This window comes from Bombyx mandarina, chromosome 10 (assembly GCF_030267445.1).
Source record: "Bombyx mandarina strain Sakado chromosome 10, ASM3026744v2".
In the NCBI taxonomy this organism is placed as follows: domain Eukaryota; kingdom Metazoa; phylum Arthropoda; class Insecta; order Lepidoptera; family Bombycidae; genus Bombyx; species Bombyx mandarina.
In genome coordinates, this window is record NC_143217.1 from 10,680,743 (window position 1) to 10,701,750 (window position 21,008).

At 36.1% G+C, this 21,008-nt stretch overlaps 1 protein-coding gene and 1 long non-coding RNA gene across 7 annotated transcripts in view; both read left to right on the forward strand.

Annotated features, from left to right (window-relative positions):
* Rbp6 (RNA-binding protein 6) overlaps positions 1–21,008 on the forward strand; it is a 564,515-nt gene that overhangs the window by 37,713 nt on the left and 505,794 nt on the right. The gene's annotated exons all lie outside the window — the stretch shown is intronic.
* The window catches only part of LOC114243233 (uncharacterized), a 72,851-nt gene that overhangs the window by 11,176 nt on the left and 40,667 nt on the right, over positions 1–21,008 (forward strand). Inside the window, exon 4 of the long non-coding RNA XR_003624685.2 lies at positions 15,314–15,384. This is a non-coding gene — a long non-coding RNA (uncharacterized LOC114243233). The remainder of the gene's footprint in view (positions 1–15,313; positions 15,385–21,008) is intronic.

Sequence of the window (21,008 nt, forward strand, 5' to 3'; positions counted from 1 at the left end):
CAGGGGTCAACACATGGCCGAGATATTTAAATTTATAAACTCTTGTCAATGGCGTTCCGTTGAGTACTACGGGAGGTATTTTATCATGCGTCCCACCCCTGGTCTCAAAGACCATGATCTCCGACTTTTTACAGTTGTACACCAAACCGTGTGATTTGGCGTATCCCTCACACAAAGAAACAAGTTGCCTTAGGCCACAGATAGACGCGCTCAGCAGCACCATATCGTCTGCGTAGCTGATGTTGTTTACGCACACCCCGTCTATGAAACAACCAATCCTGGTCCTACTGAGCTCGCCGATCAGCTCGTTCATATACAGGTTGAAGAGCGTAGGCGAACTCAACCCGCCTTGTCTCACCCCGCACTCCAACCTATATGGAAGAGACAAAGCCCCAGCCCATCGCACATTGTTGATCTGGTTCCCATACCAAAACTTTAGAATGTTATTTATTTCCGTGGGTAGTTTAATATTTTCCAACTTTTTCCACAAGAGGTCATAGGAAACCAAATCAAACGCCTTGGACAGATCAAGAAAGCAGGCATAAACAGGTGTTCCTCGCCGCGTGTAGTATTTGACAGCATGCTTAAGACTTAAGATTGCACTCTCTGTCGACAAACCTGAACGGAATCCGAATTGGTTATCATGAAGATTTACATATTTATTTAGTTTAAAGTTAAGCATGCTGTCCAACACTTTGGATATAACAGTAGCTAGTGAGATAGGCCTATAGTTACTGCTATCTGCAAGGTCTCCAGTCTTATTTTTAGCTATTGGTACAACTACTGTTCGTATCATTTCCCTTGGCAAATAACTATGACCCACACAAATGTTATACAGCATTGAGAGAACCCTAGAGATGTGCACGCCCGCATAACGCAGGTGCTCAATGCTGAGCCCGTCATGTCCCGGAGACTTACCACGTGACATTGACCTAATTGTCTTTTTAACATCCTTAGACGTAAATGCCACTCCAATTTCCCTGCCGTGCTCAATATCAAGCACCGACCCAGCGAGTCCTAAAGTAGATTTTACAAAGAAGCGTTCCTTGAACATGTTGGCAATTTGTTCTGGTTCACTCACGCCACCGACGCTGACAGGTATTGTCGGCCTATTCTTTAATTTATTTGTGTGTTTCCAAAAGCCACGAAAATCACTTTTAGAATGGTGTGAGGCTAGAATATCCATTTTTATTTGGTCCTCATGATCTTGGCACCACTTTAGTCTAGACTTGAAAACTTTTCTAGATTCACACATATCATTATACGCATACCCAGAAGTAGGTTTACCGTACCCTACCCACAACAAAAACTTTTGCCTAGCTTCCCTGTGAGCCTCGGCAACATAATGAAATACGTACTCAACAAATGTTCACGATTGACTTCCACGGTGAAGGAATAACATCGTGTAATAAAAATGAAACCCGCAAAATTATAATTTGCGTAATTACTGGTGGGAGGACCTCTTGTGAGTCCGCGCGGGTGGGTACCACCACCCTGCCTATTTCTGCCGTGAAGTAGTAATGCGTTTCGGTTTGAAGGGTGGGGCAGCCGTTGTAACTACCTATACTTGAGACCTTAGAACTTGTATCTCAAGGTGGGTGGCGCATTTACGTTGTGGATGTCTATGGGCTCCAGTAACCACTTAACACCAGGTGGGCTGTGAGCTCGTCCACCCATCTAAGCAATAAAAAAAAAAAAATGTCCTAGCGAAAAATGTAGTGGTTTTGTACTTAATTTTCCTGCTATTCTGTATTTTTTGTTACCTTTATTTTATTGTATATAAATAAATAGAATATTACTGTGTATATATATCAATTATAGTTATAGAAAATATCTGCTCGAACAAGAAAAAAAATTGGAATAGGTGCTAGAAATTATAGATAAGACTTGGAATTTTCATGAGACGTACGTCTATTATATTAGTATCTATAAAGTTTTTTAATGATGGTTTTTTATATGGTACGGTTTCAATTGTTCATTATAGAAATGTAAGAAATAGTTGATTACTCGGAATATAGAACATTATGGTTGAAATACGGAAACATGCAATATAATGAAAATTACGATCGTGTTTTTGACTGATTCACTTGATGATCATCAAAACAGCTATAATTATATATAACTAGTCAGGTCATAAGTATTGTCACACAGTAAAAACTTTTCTTTTAGAATGCTGGCCACAAAAAAGTTTATTGAATTCGAATTTCGAATTGTTCATGAAAATAAAAATGTATACATACTTTTAGAATTTTACTCATTTTTAAATATGGAGTGGACGCTTAAAGAAGACCGTGTTGCAGTTAATGCATTGCATCGTTGCGGTTACGCGCCAATTCAAATTTTTAACATACTGAAACATTTGAATATAATCAAAAGATTCGTTTATCGTACCATCAAACGATACAATGAAGACTCTAGTGTAGATGACAGGTCAAGAAGTGGTCGCCCTCGGTCTGTTAGGACTCCAGCAGTGATAAAAGCTGTGAAGGCGCGAATTCAAAGAAATCCCAAACGTAAGCAGAAACTGTTGGCCCTTCAGGTGGGGTTAAGCAGTACGGTGAAGGATGTTAAATGAAGACTTAGGGCTTCGGGCATATCGAAGAAAAACAGGACATCGTTTGAATGCTCGTCTAATGGACTTGAGACTGAAGAGATGCCGCGCTTTGTTGAAGCGGTACGCGGGAAAGAAAATATCGCGAAATTCTTTTTTCGGATGAAAAAATTTTTACCGTAGAAGAGAGCTACAACAAACAAAATGATAAGGTGTACGCACACAGTAGTGAAGAAGCGAGCAACCGTATTTCGCGTATCCAACGAGGTCATTTTCCATCCTCGCTCATGGTATGGTTGGGAGTTTCTTATTGGGGCTTAACAGAGGTACATTTTTGTGAGAAAGCTGTAAAAACGAATGCAGTTGTGTATCAAAATACAGTCCTGACGAACCTTGTGGAACCTGTTTCTCATACCATGTTCAATAACAGGCACTGGGTATTCCAGCAAGATTCGGCGCCAGCTCATAGAGCGAAGAACACACAAGACTGGCTGGCGGCGCGTGAAATCGACTTCATCCGGCACGAAGAATGGCCCTCCTCCAGTCCAGATTTGAATCCGTTAGATTACAAGATATGGCAACACTTGGAGGAAAAGGCGTGCTCAAAGCCTCATCCCAATTTGGAGTCACTCAAGACATCCTTGATTAAGGCAGCCGCCGATATTGACATGGACCTCGTTCGTGCTGCGATAGACGACTGGCCGCGCAGATTGAAGGCCTGTATTCAAAATCACGGAGGTCATTTTGAATAAACTTTAGTGTCATAAGAATCTATGTTTTGTTAAGTTCATTTTGGTACATGAATGGTTACATAATGAATAAACTTGTTTCAATTATTTTACATTAAACATGTGACAGAATTTATGACCTGACTAGGTATATATTTAACGTCGGGCGGTGGAGTTACATTGCAGAGAATTGGCATTTAATTTGAAAAAATTCTTTAGGCTTAATTCAAGCTTTTCGAATGATGTCGTGTAAGAATTCGGTTTGGTGAGATTATAACCGTTTATTTATATATTTTATGATTCAATTTCATATTACAAGAAGACAAAAAAAGAAACATCTGGTAACTCAAATTAAATGTATTTTCTTTTATTGTGTACCTTTAATGAAAGATAGTTTTAATTAATTTAGACTTATTTTTGACATAAAATATTATTGCTTTTGTAGACAGACGTGTATACGGGCCGCCTGATGGTGAGAGATCGCCGTCGCCCATGGACTTTAGCAATGCTAGGGACAGACCCAAGCCACTGCCTACTGCTAAAGACTATTCTGTTCTCAAACCTGAAAGGTTCCGTTCTTATCACCCGCTTCTAATAGTAATTTAATATAAAAATATATATTTAGGGAAATCTAGTCTTCGATTGATACGTTAACAAGAAAATTGCAGATCATCAAAGAAATTTCTCTCAATGTAAAGTGATAACCCTATAACTATAGTTTTATGGTTTGTTTATATGAATTTTCATTCCGCTTCAGTAGACCAGATATAAATATATGCCTATGTATTAACCTATTTGAGTTAAAGCTAAAATAAAAATAATTAAATATAGCGGGAAAGAAACTTCCCTGTGAACCGTAAAGTTTGAAAGTTTAAAAGACAACAGTAAAATTAAGACACATTCGTCCGAAATAAAATACTTAATAAGAATGAATACGCAGAGAGAACGGACGTATGCGTGTATAAACTGTCATTAAAATAAAATTTTGGCATCGTTCCAAGCCTCCAAAATTATTGTTTGCCTTGCCTGCACAAACTATAAGTACAGTCTGAATCTTTTTCGTGCTTATCATTTCTGCTTTTACGACCGAAAGGTTGTAAGTTTATCAACCAAGCGAAATGTCCTTTTGTAACAATAGATGTTTAATCTCGACAAACGTTATGAATAAAAGTGTGTCAGTGTATCTCTTGATGCACGTTATTAAGCTTTGAACGACATTTTTTATCTTTTTAAAACAAACATTTATTTATGCGTCCAATGACGTGGTTCACGCGTGATACATGTAAATATTTCACACTTTTTATGGATTGAATGATGCAAAACTTGCAGGTCAAAATAAATTTGTGGATGTAACGAAAGTGTAATATAAAAAAACTGTAAAACAATTTACAAATGACTTCTGTATGGCATGTAAGAATAAAATTGTATTTTTAGGAGACAACGGGGATAAGAGTATTACGACTGCTTAAACAAATTTAGTTGGCTAAATATAAACAATGTCAAGTGTCTACCGAAGATATCTAATAGCTGTATTTTATTAGAGCTGCGTCGCTCGATTCTTCTATACAATAGTTAAAACTCTAAAGCTAAAACACCAATTCCCCTGACACGACTGTACCTACCGCAGTTCGATAAAATTAGATTTAATCGACATTTAAACGGAGTAATTGAATACAGAACCATTTTATTGGTTCTTTAGCAAACGCTGCAAAATAAATTAATTGGCGATTTGTGTATCCAATTTGTTCCGTCGTACACAGGCAAGAGTTTATATCGATGGCTCTTTTTAACAGTCGGTTCTCGGCTTTGGTCCTCACATACTACAAAAAAAAAAAGATCCGTCCCGGTCGTCAACTAAGACCGACTAAAAATAAAATCAACCCACATTGATTGATGTCGAGTCTCACGCACGCTTGTTTTTGACGGCTCCTCGTCAAGAAAAAGGAGTGCCAACCGACGTGCCCCCGGTCGTTCTGCTTTTCTTAATATTTGTGGGAATTGGATGCGCTCGGTCACATGACATAATGAATTTAAGACTGTCTTTCGAACAGGAAATTCAGCGTCACACTCGTTGTATGATGAAATAAGAATGTAACTAATGTCGAACGCGGCGCGACGGTCACGGCGTGGCACAAAAAGGAATACGATTTATTTCATTAGGATAAAAGAAAGCGCAATTAAGAAAAAAATAACAACCATTTAACAAAAACTCACAAGTTTTAGCGGTACCATGTTTATTTGGTATTTTCACATGGATGATTGAGTTAGACGACTTGCGCAGGAGGCAGGAACGCAATCTCCGGTTGAGTTTGGCGGAAGGCCCCCACCTCCCTGCCACCGGTTTGCACACGATGCACTGTCAAGCCTACCCTCTCAGATTTTCACACCCAATTACATCCATAGCATATAAGGTGATTACAGCACCCAACTATTTATAGCTTGCTTTAACGTTGTGAGTCTAGAGGTTTTTGGGTTACTTTAATTTATTTTAGCTGCATTTCCACTTAGAATTATAAGTATGAATGTAGATATTTAAAAAAAATTAGGAGTTTCTATATTTGTACAACGCTGATAAAACATTAAGATAATATATTTGAGTTCAACGTTTTTAGTGTTGAGTCGTAATGTAAATAAATTCAGAAAATAATAATTAAGGTAAAATTATTTTTGATAGCACTAAGTGACAGGAGGAACGAAAATTTCCGGACAGTTTTCCGATAAAGGTTAAAAATCTAGTTTCCGCAGTCGCGTGATAAACACGTTATTGACGTTTGCGGGGCCTGAGGATTGAAGCTAAGGCGAGATGGAGGGATAATGGAGCTCCTTAGTTTCTTATCAATGAATGTTGTCATACAAAGTTAAGTTTCAAGTGATTTTATTGATTAACTATATTTTTGAATCATGCAATATTGTTTGAGATGAACGTCATGTAAAACTAATCGCTTCAAAGATAGAAGCGTGAACGGCTCGTACTTTATTTCGCTCCGGTTTACACACATATTATTGTCAACGACAACGTGTCAAATGTCTCTCCGACCGACTCGTTGTGGCCGCAATATAATGCAGTGCAGTGCATTGAAAGCCACCGGACCTGTTTGCTTATCTTTCCGTTTTTGAAACGAGATTGATCTTTAAAGTCAGTGCGGTAGAGTTAGAAATCGTTTGAAATGAACAGAGTCCTATATAGCCTTCAGCTAGCAACAGTTCATTTGTTTCCGTTAGCACTTCTGGCTTGCAGCGTCTCGTCTTCGGAAAGGTATCAAATGTCGCAACCCTTTTTTTATGAAAGAACACGATTGAAAGTAGTGAAATGTGAAATAAATATACAAATGGCAAAAACGTTTATAATTTTGTATTTCTTTTCAATTTCATATCCCGTGTTTCACTGGATTAGATAGTCCACAACTGTGGCAAGACGCCATGATTATTTATTTAGCAAGTTATGAAATATAAATTGTTCGCTGACCGTTCAGTGTTACCATACAGATTTACGTTATTGTATTGTAAACATTTTCACTCGAAGTGGATGTGTGAAGTAGGAAGGGTATCCATATTATGGTCTTTTATAATTTCCTTCAAATTAGTTTTCAAGATAAAATTTAATATAACCTTGACCTTAAATCGTAAGATTATTCAATCTTCATGATTCTAACCTATATTTTCTTATTGCTTAGATGATTGGACGAGCTCACAGCCCACTCGGTGTTAAGTGGTTACCGGAGCCCATAGACAACCACAACAAAAATGCGCCACGCACCCTGAGATATAAGTTCCAAGGTCTCAATCAAGCATAGTCTCATCAAATCTAATTTAATCAATTTAAATTGTAACAGATTCTACTTTATTATTTATATGTTAATGTGTCTCTTCTTGGCTCAGTCTACTGTCTTGCCGTGACTTTATCTAATATATTTTATTAGACAATTTATTTAAGAATGCAATGAAAGAATGGAAGAAAAAATGAACATAATAATGGTAAATTCTATTTTTTTATAAAAAATACCCGAATCCGTATGAACTGGTTTCGGAAAATATTTTCACCTATTTTCACTAAAAAATATTTACAAAATATTTTTTAGTGAAAATGGGTTAACCAGTTCACGATACACGGGTAGGTTCGCGGTGACCTCAAGACATGAGGTTAAAGTCTCTATTACTTTAGAAACACGGATTTCTGGCAACAAGAATGTAGTCTTAATATTTGTGGATAAGCGACATTTTACTGTATATTTTACGAGTTTTATTCTGACCTCTCAGGCTCACACGATAAAGACGATAATGGCTTCTGTGTATAATTTTAAGTTTAATTTTAATACTTAATTTTAACATGCATCAGTTCATTCAAACGATTATTAGTCTTAAGTAATTTTTCATAGCCATTACGGCTTAGATGTCTCCCTAGCATTGTTGATGTCCACAATTACAATTGTCAGGCAATTAAAAAATTTATACATGAAAACTCAATTGTTCAATCGATAGAAACAATGATCGTCCATAACCGGTAGCGTCCTCCTTCCGATGCAATATTTTTCATATACGCTTGATGGAACAGAACATTTTATTTTAAATAGCATTCTTTTTTAGTATCTATGAAATTTGTTAGTAATAAAATTCAAGTGTGTTCTCCCGATGCGTTTTGAACTAAAACAAAAAAGTCCATCAGCTTTAGTGCCCTTTCGCCATATTGTGTATATTCACCATTGTGCTGTGGAAACATTGTGTAAAACATTACTATGTCAGGCAACATTATTCATAGTCTATTAGCACATAAACTGTCCCTACAATTCGTCATTCGTTTACAGTTATTTTGAGTCAAGAAGCGATGTAGTGACGCGGAAAATGAAAACTTTAATGTCACGAAACTAGAATTTTATTACATTTATTATATTGTTGTGTCCTTATATATTTAATTTTACTAAACATGCTTTTTAATATGAATAATTTCAACATTGAGATTCATTTTTAACGATATGCTAATGATAATATCGTCATTAATTTTTATTTTAGGGCATAATATTATATGCTGTATATGACCAGTATTTTATTTATCTTTCGTTTATTTTCATTTACTATTCGTATTCGTATTTACGATATTTAATTTACGAAATAATCTTGTTTAACCCAAAAATGTTTTCCAATTCCAATATTAAAGAAGTATTTTTTATTTATTTAAATATTATGTAATTTTTTTAAAATTTTTTTTATTGCTTTGTTGGGTGGACGAGCTCACAGCCCACCTGGTGTTAAGTGGTTACTGGAGCCCATAGACATCCGCAACGTAAATGCGGCACCCACCTCGAGATATAAGTTCTAAGGTCTCAAGTATAGTTACAACGGCTGTCCCACCCTTCAAACCGAAACGCATTACTGCTTCACGGCAGAAATAGGCAGGGTGATGGTACCCACCCGCGCGGACTCACAAGAGGTCCTACCACCAGTAAGAAATTTAACGACGACTAATTTAACGTAAATTTTTCTATCTGACAAAATGCTTACAATATTTTCAGAAATTCATTGTAATTTTTCTAGTACGTTCGCTACGCTTATAGGAATTATAGATTACGTTTCAAACAACAACAGGCCGCAAATAAAGATGTTATTAGCTGCCTCGTATTTCCGTTCAGTTGTTTCGCAATGCGCTCGTACGATTGGATTGTACTTCAATCAGGATCGTAAATGTCTTACTGATGTTTGAACTGGCCGAGTTAAATGGTTGCCGCCGGGCCGTACGTTGCACGAGAGCCAAAGCTTAAATCGCTTTTAAATCTGCCTATAGTTTTGGTTTCGGTTTTTCTAAAATTCAATCTGCGAATGCGTAATCACGTTTGTAATTTTTTTTTAAAGGGATTTTATGACCTGGTAACTAAGACCTTTAGGTCAAGTCTTATTTTAATTTTAATGATACGTAACTTGTTTATATGAAAATGATATTATGAAATGAAGTTGATTATTATGAAACAGCATGAAGTGAAATGAAAACGAAATGAAATGACATGAGATGAATTGATATGGGATGAAGTATAATCTCAGCAAAATGGTGATCATTTACTGAGATTTTTTCAGTGGACTTTTTGGAGGACCCGAGAAGTTACGTCCAGCGGCTTTGTTTCATTTTTCCACATTTGTGCACTTTCACAGATATTAAACAGTTAATAAACCAACGCTATTACATATTTAAACCTGAAGAAACACTAAATAGACAAAATAAAACAAATCACACAACTTCACTCCTCGCGTTACCGGCAAAAAGTCCTCACGTTTATAATTCAAACAGTTTCGTACAGATAACGAGGGCGGTTTTCGAATAGTTTATGTGCGATTATAAATATTTTAATTGTAGAATGTCACAGAGGATCTTGTAAGCTAATCTATGACAATCATCATTCACTATTTTCTAACAGCAGTAGTTGTATATTCAAATTCGCTCTGGTCAGGTGGTCGGTTGCAAGTTGGACATGAACACTAGTTGTGCCGACTTCTGTTAGTGGGTAAATCCAAGACGAAGTATTCACAAATTTGGCATTAAATCGAAGCTATTAAATTACTTTTTTTTTGTATGTATAAACTTAACCACCTAATTACATACAATGTTTGGACGTTAAAATTTATGGTCCCATTATATTCGTCGAGTGTATCTTACGCACTGCTAATTAGTCGTAGAGTGCCATCAATCAACATTTATTCACACTTCTGACAGAAACGTCATTAATTTCAAACACGTGCTTGCTTTCTTGGCGTGTTCTCAGCATGTGCCTTACTTACTGCACATATGTTTGCTACACCGTTTAGTAAAGAACAATTGCCTTTCGCGTATTAAGAGAAACTAGTGGTCCCGCAGTAGTCGAAATTCGACTATAATTAATTGGAATTGTAAGTTTGTACACTATTATGATTGGATTTTATACTTCATCACAATTTTCGCCAAGGCTACACTATAAAAAAATATTAATAACAAACAATATTTAATCTATTCTCAATTTGACCACAGACGCCAAGAACAAAAGTTTGATAATAAATAGTATGCATGCGTGTGTGCGTCAAATACATGGTACGTAGTGTGTGTAATGTTTTCTTTATTGATTTAATGTATCTTTTATGCATTATTTAAAAAAAAAATTATCATTGTGCACTTCTTCTATATATTCTCTATAAGTGTGGAAAATTTCATACTCCTCCGTCCGCGCAATTTTCGTAAAAAGGGATACATAGTTTTTGCTTCACGTATTAATATATAGAGTTCTTTGAATAAACGATTTAACGAAAAACATTGATTGAACTTTATTACCACCATGTTTAATAAAGTATTTTAAATGACCAACGAGGTTCAATTACATAATCCATGTGCTGAGTGAGACAAGAAACTATTTTTGATAGTTATATCACCGCTATAGCTCTTCTATCTATTTTCGATTTTTCATTATAACATACCTATAGCATATAGCGGAAAAATAAAAATTGTCAATTTATTTTCGTAATTGTGTATTTGGATCTATGAAATATTTTTTGTAGCTCTCCTTAAATTGGAAGCTCCATGAAAACCCCTTAAAATCCATCCGTCAAAAAGTGACGTACAGATATCGCGTACAGACTCTGCATACGCCGTATGCACATGTTTGCTTTAGTTAAAATCTTCTCAACAATCGATCAATGTCAACGAAATATTCCTAGATACTCGTATTATCACCGGTGCGTTGACCTGTTCGTTGGATTTCGTAGTTATTCACACAAAACACCGTTGTGACTGTAAAACTATCTCGTAATACACACACATATACAATACATATGTGTTTATCTGTACGCGATACTTATCTTGTTTGCTTTGACAATTTTTAGAGCGTCTTCATTTTTTGGGGTTCTCTGTGAAAATGTATCCAGCTTTTCATAGATTAAAATTTTACATTTAATTCTGTCTTACTCTTACCTATCTATCTTCGCCATCAGGGGTACTACATTTATTTTGTACTATATTTCCTTTAGCCTTGTTTTTATTGCCCGTGCAGGCAGACGAGCATACGGCCCACCTGATGGAAAGTGGTTGCCATCGCTCATGGACATCAGCAATGCCAGGGACGGAGCGAAGCTGCTACCTACCGCTTAATAATGTCTACAAGCCTCGTTTGAAGGACATGTCATAGCGCTCAGGAAACACAGTGGAAGGGAGCTCATTTCAAAGCCGGATGGTATGTTGAAAAAATGATCTCTGGAAACGCACTGTGGATGAATGCAGTAGCTCCAGGTAGTATGGATGATAAAAATTGTAAAAACGAGATGATGGTATCATCTCAAACAATTCCTTATGGAACATATGGTACAGAATATAGAGGGAACCGAAGTCGCCAGAGGTTCCAAGCCTGGAAATTGTACCTAATATTAATAAATTAATAAAATTTCTGTAACGTAAACAGCGGCTTGGTTAGAGGCGTAGCCAGCATTGATGAAGTTCATGGGCGACGTTGACTCTTCTTCATGAGATGAGTCGTATGCTAGTTTGGCATCGATGGTGATTAAAAAACACATCGATCAATAAATCGAATTGATTAATTTAAAATAAAAAAGTGGACGGAATCCTTCTTATAGCGATAGTTTCAACATTGCCAAATTGTTATGAAAAAAACTGCAAAGTCATGTTGTATGTCAATAACTGTGAACAGCAACAACATATGACTCTTAAAAAATTACTATTCATAGGCTTTGGACTTCAAACGATTCAGAAACAAATTATTCTAAATGCTGTAGTTAGGTCATGAGTTAAGCATCATTGCTTTAATATCGTACTCGTGCTCAAAGACTCATTAACTTACGAGCGTCGTAATTTACGGCAAGTTCAAACTAATTTAAGGAGGCGGTATAATATTTTTTTTTTATTGCTTGGATGGGTACACGAGCTCACAGCCCACCTGGTGTTAAGTGGTTACTGGAGCCCATAGACGTCTACAACGTAAATGCGCCACCCGCCTTGAGATATTAGTTCTAAGGTCTCAGGTATAGTTACAACGGCTGCCCCACCCTTCAAACCGAAACGCATTACTGCTTTACGGCACAAATAAGCAGGGTGGTGGTACCTACCCGCGCGGACACTCAAGAGGTCCTATCACCAGTAAGAAATATAATGTAATTTATGTTTTTCTCCCTTAAGGATTGCACATTTTCTAATTGTCATCTGCGGATCAACGCCACGGTTTTTTTTTCGAACCATGCATATCGTTTTATAACTAAATTCGCAATATTTCATGAATTGTGAATTTTCCTACTGGCTCACAATAAAATACGATACTTAACAATCGAAGTGCTGGTACAAATTGATAAATGTTTCGAAACAATAATCAGATTATTGATAATTTACAAGGTTTACTGGATTTTGTTTATTAAGCCATGTAATCAACGTTTTACCCCAAAATCACAGTCCTTCAAATGAGTACTAAATATAAATATTTTTTTTGTGATATGCTCTGAGTTCAACGCCCTTAAAAAATATTTAATAGTCTTCATCATCATCATCATCAACAGCCCACAGTCGTCCACTGCTGGACATAGGCCTCTCCCAACCTACACCATATATAGTTATAATAATTAATTTATAATAATAATATAATTAATAGTTAATTAATAATTAATAGTCTTATGCGTGTCGAAAAGATACACATATGTGACAAGTGCAATAAAAACCAGATTTTCAAATAACTATTAACAATGATACTGTCGCAGCTTGGAACGGAAACTGAACCTAAGAGAATCTAACATACTATAGATTACGTACCACTAGACCGGTAGGGAAATTAAGATCCATAATAACAAAATAGAAAATCACCTGAAGAACTACATAGGAATTCTTAGTCGTATTCTGTTGAAAAAAAAAAATTTGAATTTTTATTGAAAACCTAAAAAAACACGCTTTATTAGAAAACCCAACTAAAAAGTAAATTCATTATTTTTATCCTGGTGATGATGATCCTCTTGAGTGTATCAGTCCAAAGTAATTGAATTATTGTCATCGTTTAATTGATATTTTCAAGTTAATTGACGTCTTGAAGTTTTGGTAGGTTGAAATATTTTTTTACAAACATTTTATTTATTTTTGAAACAGGCAAACTAATAAAAGCATTATTATTATTATTTTTGAAACAGGCAAAACTAATAAAAGCGTTATTTTTATTATTTTTGAAACAGGCAAAACTAATAAAAGCGTGCTAGAAAGACACGTTTGTAATCGTAAGTCAGGTGTAGATCATGTCGTTTATGGTAAATATCCGAGTTATTCTGTGGCGGAGTTGCTGCGTAAACATAGCAGACGTTGTTTATATTGTCGAGCAACTTCTTAAGAAACGTGAGCCGTCGTACTCCAGATGAGATGCCTGCGTTGAGATACAAGTGCTGTTTATTTTCCCCAGCACTCTTTTTTAATCTCGGTCCCATAGAGGAAATTATACGCAGTCCGTGATGTGCTTGAAATGTTCTAGAAAACGTCGCGTTTTCATCTCAGTAAAAGGTTGCATGTAAAAAATTATCTCGTTTCCACTCAAAGCTGCAAATGTGGCTTTGCAATAAATTTTTGAATATGTACCTATGACTATATGACTATAAACAATTTAATAAGATTTATTCCACTAGAAAATTTAATCGGCGAGTGCTTAAATGTGCTATGTCTGTTAATTATTATATAATGTTTTTAGAACATTTTTCTACTATTATCTTCCACAAAAAATAAGTAGTAGATTTACAGTTCGCTTCAGTTTTGTAAAATTATGTTACGTACACTTTAATTAAAGTCATGTCGAGTGTCCATCAAATGTGTTGCTAGATAATGAATATAGGAAACCTCTGTTAATAAAGTGGGTTTTGGATTCATGTGATTGATGTTTGGCTTAGGAATGGCTACCACGAAAGGGTACGGTTTTAGCGTCTCTTCATGTTTTCGTGGTAGGATGTGTTTTCGAACGTCAATACACTATTTCGGGCACTTTGTTTATGGATACATTGTACTGAACGAGGTAAATTTTATTAACACCCTGTGTCGGGGAAAATACTAACATCATGCCACTCTGTGGACACATTGATGATGAGCAAGTGATAATTGATGTTTTGTATTGTGCGCTAAAAGAAAAGCCAGTGAATAGAAATGATGTGTATATAAATATCCTCATCAATATTCAATATCTCTTCAGTTCAGGTTCACTAATATTCATAATTAAAACAGTATGGTACAAAAAGTAACTATCATGATATATTTCTGCATTACATAAATGCTAATGTAGGATGTCTAGAAATTCACTCCATTTAAAAGTTTAAAATCAAAGTTTCTGCTCTAGCGATTCTAAAACTGTTAAAAGAATTAATAATTCCGTATGTGACATGATATTTCGCTTCGGAAGCGGCTAAATTGGACACGTTTGATAAACGTGGAAATGTCACAGTTAGAGTGGGTCAGTCGGGATTGTTTTAAATTTAAGACCAAATGAGTCTCTGCCTCCATTAATGTTGCAATATTCGGACAGGTAGACTTGCTAACCGGGTCGACACGGCTATACTTGGAGCGATCGAAGCATGCTATTATTGGATTGGATTGTTTCGGATGAATGCTTCTGAATTTCAGCTGCCTTTTCGCGTTCGAGTCATAATGTTGCCTCTGCGCTTCGTTGATTAAAGCTAAAGTAATGAATGCCCGCTTGCTGATTCCCACGGTGGATTACCGTCTCGTTTATTAGTGAAAAGTAAATAATGTTCACCTGTTCTATAGACTACCAAACATTGTAGTTTTAATGAATTTTTTAATTGCTCACTCGGCTTGATTCACTGAACAATTTGATTTTCTTTGTTTGACACTGACTATTAAAAATACTGTTTATGTGAATTCGGTCTACCTATGTAGAAGAGTTAATATGGAGGTGGAATAATTACACAGTTGCTTAAAGTATGTTCCAAAATTGAAAATAAAACACTAAGTGAAGCTGACATAAACCAATTCAAAGACTAAATAAATTAAAGAGAAAACTATCCACTAATAGAAGTGCACTAATACATTTTCTTCTTGTTTCAGGTAGAATTATGCAATAAATTGCACAAGGAGTTCTTTGACTCAGTAACGCTCGTTCTAGATGTGAAGGAAACGTAAGTTAGCTTAATGAGATTAAATCTTTAGATATAAGATTTTATGAATTATTAATGTCATTTCTCGAGGAGATGTAGAATAAATTCTGTGTAAGTGAAAATTCCAGTGCGATTCTTGGAGATGTTACTTTGTTCAAGTAAAATGTTTTATCGCCGGAATTTATGGAACTCTTTGTTAAAAAACCTTTAGTTTTCTGTTTAGATCTGACCTGTCGCAAACAGAATGAGAACTACGATCAATCAAATTCAGTGAATTCGTTGCGCAATTTAGTGGATGAATTTAGGTTCGAACTTACTGGTATAGTAGGTATAGTAGGTTTGTATAGTTTGGTACTCAAAGAAATCTATAGCGAAGTGATAGTGGCCTTGAAACCAAAATGTACTATAATATAATCTATATCTCTATATATAAAAATGAATTGCTGTTCGTTAGTCTCGCTAAAACTCAAGAACGGCTGGACCGATTTGGCTAATTTTAGTCTTTAATTATTTGTGAAAGTCCAGAGAAGGCTTAAAAGGTAGATAAATATGAAAATGCTTGGAATTAAATAAAAATAACAATTTTGTTTTTCCTTTGATGTGTCCCCCGACGGACGGAATCCCTTTTGTTTGTTTTAAGTTTATTTTATACATTATCGATTGAGGCACTACGAAGTCTGTCGGGTAAGCTAGTTAGTCAATAAATATGTAGAATAAGATATATTGTTATTGGAATCAGCGAGGTACGCTTGTTTATTTATATATTGCTATTGCTGGATGGGTAGGCGAGCTGACGGCCCACTTAGTGTTAAGTGGTTACCGGAGCCCATAAATATCTATAATAATACGCAAATACCACCTAAAACATGAATTCTAAGTTCAGTTTTTAAGGTATAAAGGCTGCCTCACTATTCAAACCGAAACGCATTACTGTTTCACGGCAGAAATAGGCGGGGTAACGGTACCTATCCGTGCGGACCCACAAACTAGCCATAAAACACAATATTAGCTTGAAGATGATTGTGTTCTGCAAATTCACTACAAATAACCTTTGGGTAAAATCATTGTTACGTTAAACACGATTTCAAACTTTTTATTTAGAACGAGCAAACAAAATTAAGAGTGTCGAAATAATGTTAAATCTCAACGGACAATAAAAAGAAATTATATCAGATTTTTATAACGTTTTCTCGAAAATTTAATGTTAACAATTTAGGGACGAAAAAAAATCTCATTGTTAGCATTAAACGTTCGCTAGGGGCGGGCGCCTTAATAATAGGACATAATATATTCAGACTGAGTCAAATAAAATTAGCACAGTGAAAAATGTGAGCCGTCGTTTTACTGCCTTGAGGACGTGTAAGTATTAGCCTGTGTCGAGCGCTTTCCTTTGTAAAAGTATTCAGCTGGGTTCCGCAATAAAACTGCCTACTAGATGTTATTCAACAATTTCCTTTATGGCTACGAAATTGATTAAAGCAATTAAGTGCTTAAAGGTTTCGGGGTGCCTTAAGTAATGACCGCTAACACTGACTATGTCTATGCGATAAATTAGATTGAAGCATAATTTTAGTAGCGAGTAATAAAATTGGTTTGATTTTTTGGTTCTCTGTTTGTTAAAAAAAAACTTATGTTTTTTATTGTCATATCTAAATACGCAAACTTTACTTTAAGGCTTTAAGGGTATTTTTACAATGTTTGTTTAAGAATCAAAGTGGGAAGTGCTCTGAGAAATAGCTACCTATTCTGTTCTGAGGAATTGTTCAAGATAATCCCTCCATCTTCTTTTTACCATCATACCTCTCGCCATCGGAGGAGAGTTCATGCGTACTATCTGTATATACATTTACACGTATATATTATTTATTGTCCTTGCAGGCAGGCTAGTGACTATACTGAGACCTTAGAACTACATCTCAAGGTGTGTGGCGCATTTACGTTGTAGATGTCTATGGGCTCCAGTAACCACTTAACATCAGGTGGGCTGTGAGCTCGTCCACACATCTAAGCAATAAAAAAAAAAGACGTCGTGACCTAAAGAATAAGACGTCCGATGCATTCGTGTTGAGCGATGCACCGGTGTTCGAATCTCAGGCGGGTACCAATTTTTCTAATGAAATACGTACTCAACAAATGTTCACGATTGACTTCCACGGTGAAGGAATAACATCGTGTAATAAAAATCAAACCCGCAAAATTATAATTTGCGTAATTACTGGTGGTAGGACATCTTGTGAGTCCGCGTGGGTAGGTACCACCACTCTATCTATTTCTGCCGTGAAGCAGTAATGCGTTTCGGTTTGAAGGGTGGGGCAGCCGTTGTTACTATACTTGAGACCTTAGAACTTATATCTCAAGGTGGGTGGCGCATTTATGTTGTAGATGTCTATGGGTTCTAGTAACTTAACACCAGGTGGGCTGTGAGCTCGTCCACCCATCTACGCAATAAAAAAAAGATGAGTATTCAGCTCATCTGATGAGTGAGTGATTACCGTCACTCATGGATGTTACTAATGACAGAGGCACAGCCAAGCCGCTGTCTACCTGTGTACATAGCTGTATAACGAGTCTGTCTACTTTACGTCTTTCCGACAGCCGATATCATAATACAAAATTAAAATTTCGACCTCACAAGCTACTGATCTACCCGTGTGCACCGGTAGAAAAGTGAATAATTCCTCCTTTGTATTCAACTTTGATTTTCCAATGAGATTAAACATATAACTATATATTCCTTTTAAAATGTCGTCCCACATTATTTTCAAGAATAGCAACACTGTTTGTGTTGCACACAAAGGCCTGACACTTCACAATGATACGTTTAGCCATACATTATTTACGGTAAAGTTTAACCATTTGTTTATCTGGCTCTCCAACGGCGAAAGTTTTCTTTCCAGTGAGCCAAACTCTGTATAGTAAATCGTTTTATAGTATTTACTAGCGGCCGGCTCCGGCTCCGCTCGGGTCTTTAACAAAAATTTCAACGATATTTGACGTAGTTTTATTTTTTAAAATAAAAGAACACTTATTGCGGCATAACTATAATAGTTAGGCATATGCTGTCGTGACACTTTTTGTAATTAATGTGTTCTACAAAGTCGTGGTACATTATTTTATTCTATCATCAATAGTTTTCGCAGGGTACGCGATGTAAAGAGTATTTTAGGTAATTTTTTACACCTTGGGTTACATTATTTTAGTTTTAGTAAGAATCCCTAATTTTTTTCAAAAACTATGTCTGCCTATGTCACTCGGGAATAGTGTAGCTTCCAAACAGTGAAATAATTTTTCAAATCGGTTCAGTAGTTTCGGAGCCTATTCAATACAAACAAACAAACTAATCTTTCCTCTTTATAATATTAGCATAGATTTAAGCACAGATAGTTTTTGAAGAAACATTGTTTTTTAAGTTTTAGTATTTGTAAGTTATGACACGTTAAATTTACCAAAAAATACGGTATATTTTGCGAGTTGAAACAATTTATTTATTCTATATATTATTATATAAAAATGAATTGCTGTTCGTTAGTCTCGCTAAAACTCGAGAACGGCTGGACCGATTTGACTAATTTTGGACTTGAATTATTTGTGGAAGTCCAGAGAAGTTTTAAAAGTTAGATAAATATGAAAATGCTCGGAATTAAATAAAAATAACAATTTTGTTTTTCCTTTGGTGTGTCCCCCGTCGTACGGATTCCTTTTGTTTGTTTTAAGTTTATTTTATACAAAAGTTTAGGTCTTTTATTTATCGATTGAGGCACTACGAAGTCTGCCGGGTCAGCTAGTTGATAATAAATATCTCTGTTGAAAACATCCAGTATTCGCGGTCCGGGTGCAGCTGTTTTTGTTTCCTTTATGTAGCCCTTATTTTACTGATCAGTTCTTCTCAGTCGCTTGCACTCTTGGCAGAGTGGTCGTGGTCATCATTTCGGGTGGTGGTGCGCTTCGTCGTCGTCATTCCTAGCGTACCGCGGCCCTTCTCGTACACTCGTTGACGGGAACAGCTACCAGATTGTTCACTTACCAGATCCTATAGATCACATCTTGACTGCCAGAACCCGAATTGAGACACGAGATCAGTGTCTCAAATGGGACAATATTACTGCTGTCCCACGTCATCAAACATCAATGGATAGTTGCTCCTTCATGGCAGAAATAGTACAAGCGGTTGTATCGACCTGTGCGATCCCAAAAAATATGTCCTACAACCACCAGTTAAAGGTGTTAATGTTTTTTTTTTACGTGAGATAGTTTAAAAAATCTCCTATATCATAAAAAGAGTATTAATGTTAAAATGTGTTATATTAATGGTGCAGTGCTTGATGTTATTAATTGAAATGCATTTCGCTGCTCATCGCTAATGGAATTGTCAAGACTTGACGGCACATTTAAATAATTTCAACGTTATATACCGAGATATTAATACGACTGCTACTAATTTTCTTTTGGTTTGGTAACCTAAAAACTGTTCGCAGTATTCATTGAGTGAAGTATCAAGTAAGGAACTGCATTTGTTTTTGCCATTACATATCTTATGTCATTCGGTTGAATAAGCTTTTCGGTTTTTTTTTTATAAATTCATATCATCATAATCATAATTTTACTCAAGCGGCTTTAATCGAGAACTTTTGCGGCTATCTTTCTCATTCTGAATTTACTTCTAATGAAGCATAGAAAATGAATTTCGACATGGTAAGGAAACTTTTAAAACTTTAAGAAGTTTTAATTTCACTTTTATGTCCAACTGCTACAGCCGTCGTTCAGTTTTTTTAAAGTTCGCTTGTACATTTAGGAATATCAGCTTGGAAAAGGCTGTTAGCGTGTGCGTTAGTGCCGGGGAAGCATATGAATGGAGTTAATTGGACAATCAGCTTATTGAGGCGCGCTGAGGCGGACAGTTTGGCCGGCGCCAGCGACGCGTGTGCCAGCTGGCCGGGCTAGCTACCCGCTAATCAGAGATTCTGATGCAATCGGGATATCTCCGAGTCAAAGGATAAATGTGACTCGCAAGAGTTGAAACTTAGCTTTTGATATGAAGACGATCAAATACTAGAAGGATTTTTTTTTATTGCTTAGATGGGTGGTCGAGCTCACAGCCCACCTGGTGTTAAGTGGTTACTGGAGCCCACAGACATCTACAACGTAAATGCGCCATACCTATACTCGAGAGTATAGTTACAACGGCTGCTCCACCCTTCAAACCGAAACGCATTACTGCTTCGCGGCAGAAATAGGCAGGGTGGTGGTACCTACCCGCGCGTACTCACAAGAGGTCCTACCACCAGTAAAATCTAAAACTAAAATCAGTAAAAAGTAAATCTTTATGAAATTTAGAAGCAAGGAAACCCCAACAGGAACTGAATACAATGTTTATTTGCGAACCAAAATATATAATAAATACTTTTCGTTTGTTAGTAGTTCAAATTTCATGAACCGATAATCTGGAGGATCACACACGTATCACACGATGCCCCCACGCGTCATTTGATTTTTTTGTGTTGCATTGTGAGCACTGTAAAATCTATTAGAAAGATACAAGATATTTCGATGTTTCGGTAACTAGTAGTACGGTTTATTTTTATTTTCAGGAATTCTTCTCATAGGGCACCTACCTGAAAAATAAAATGGAAATTATAGGCAACAGC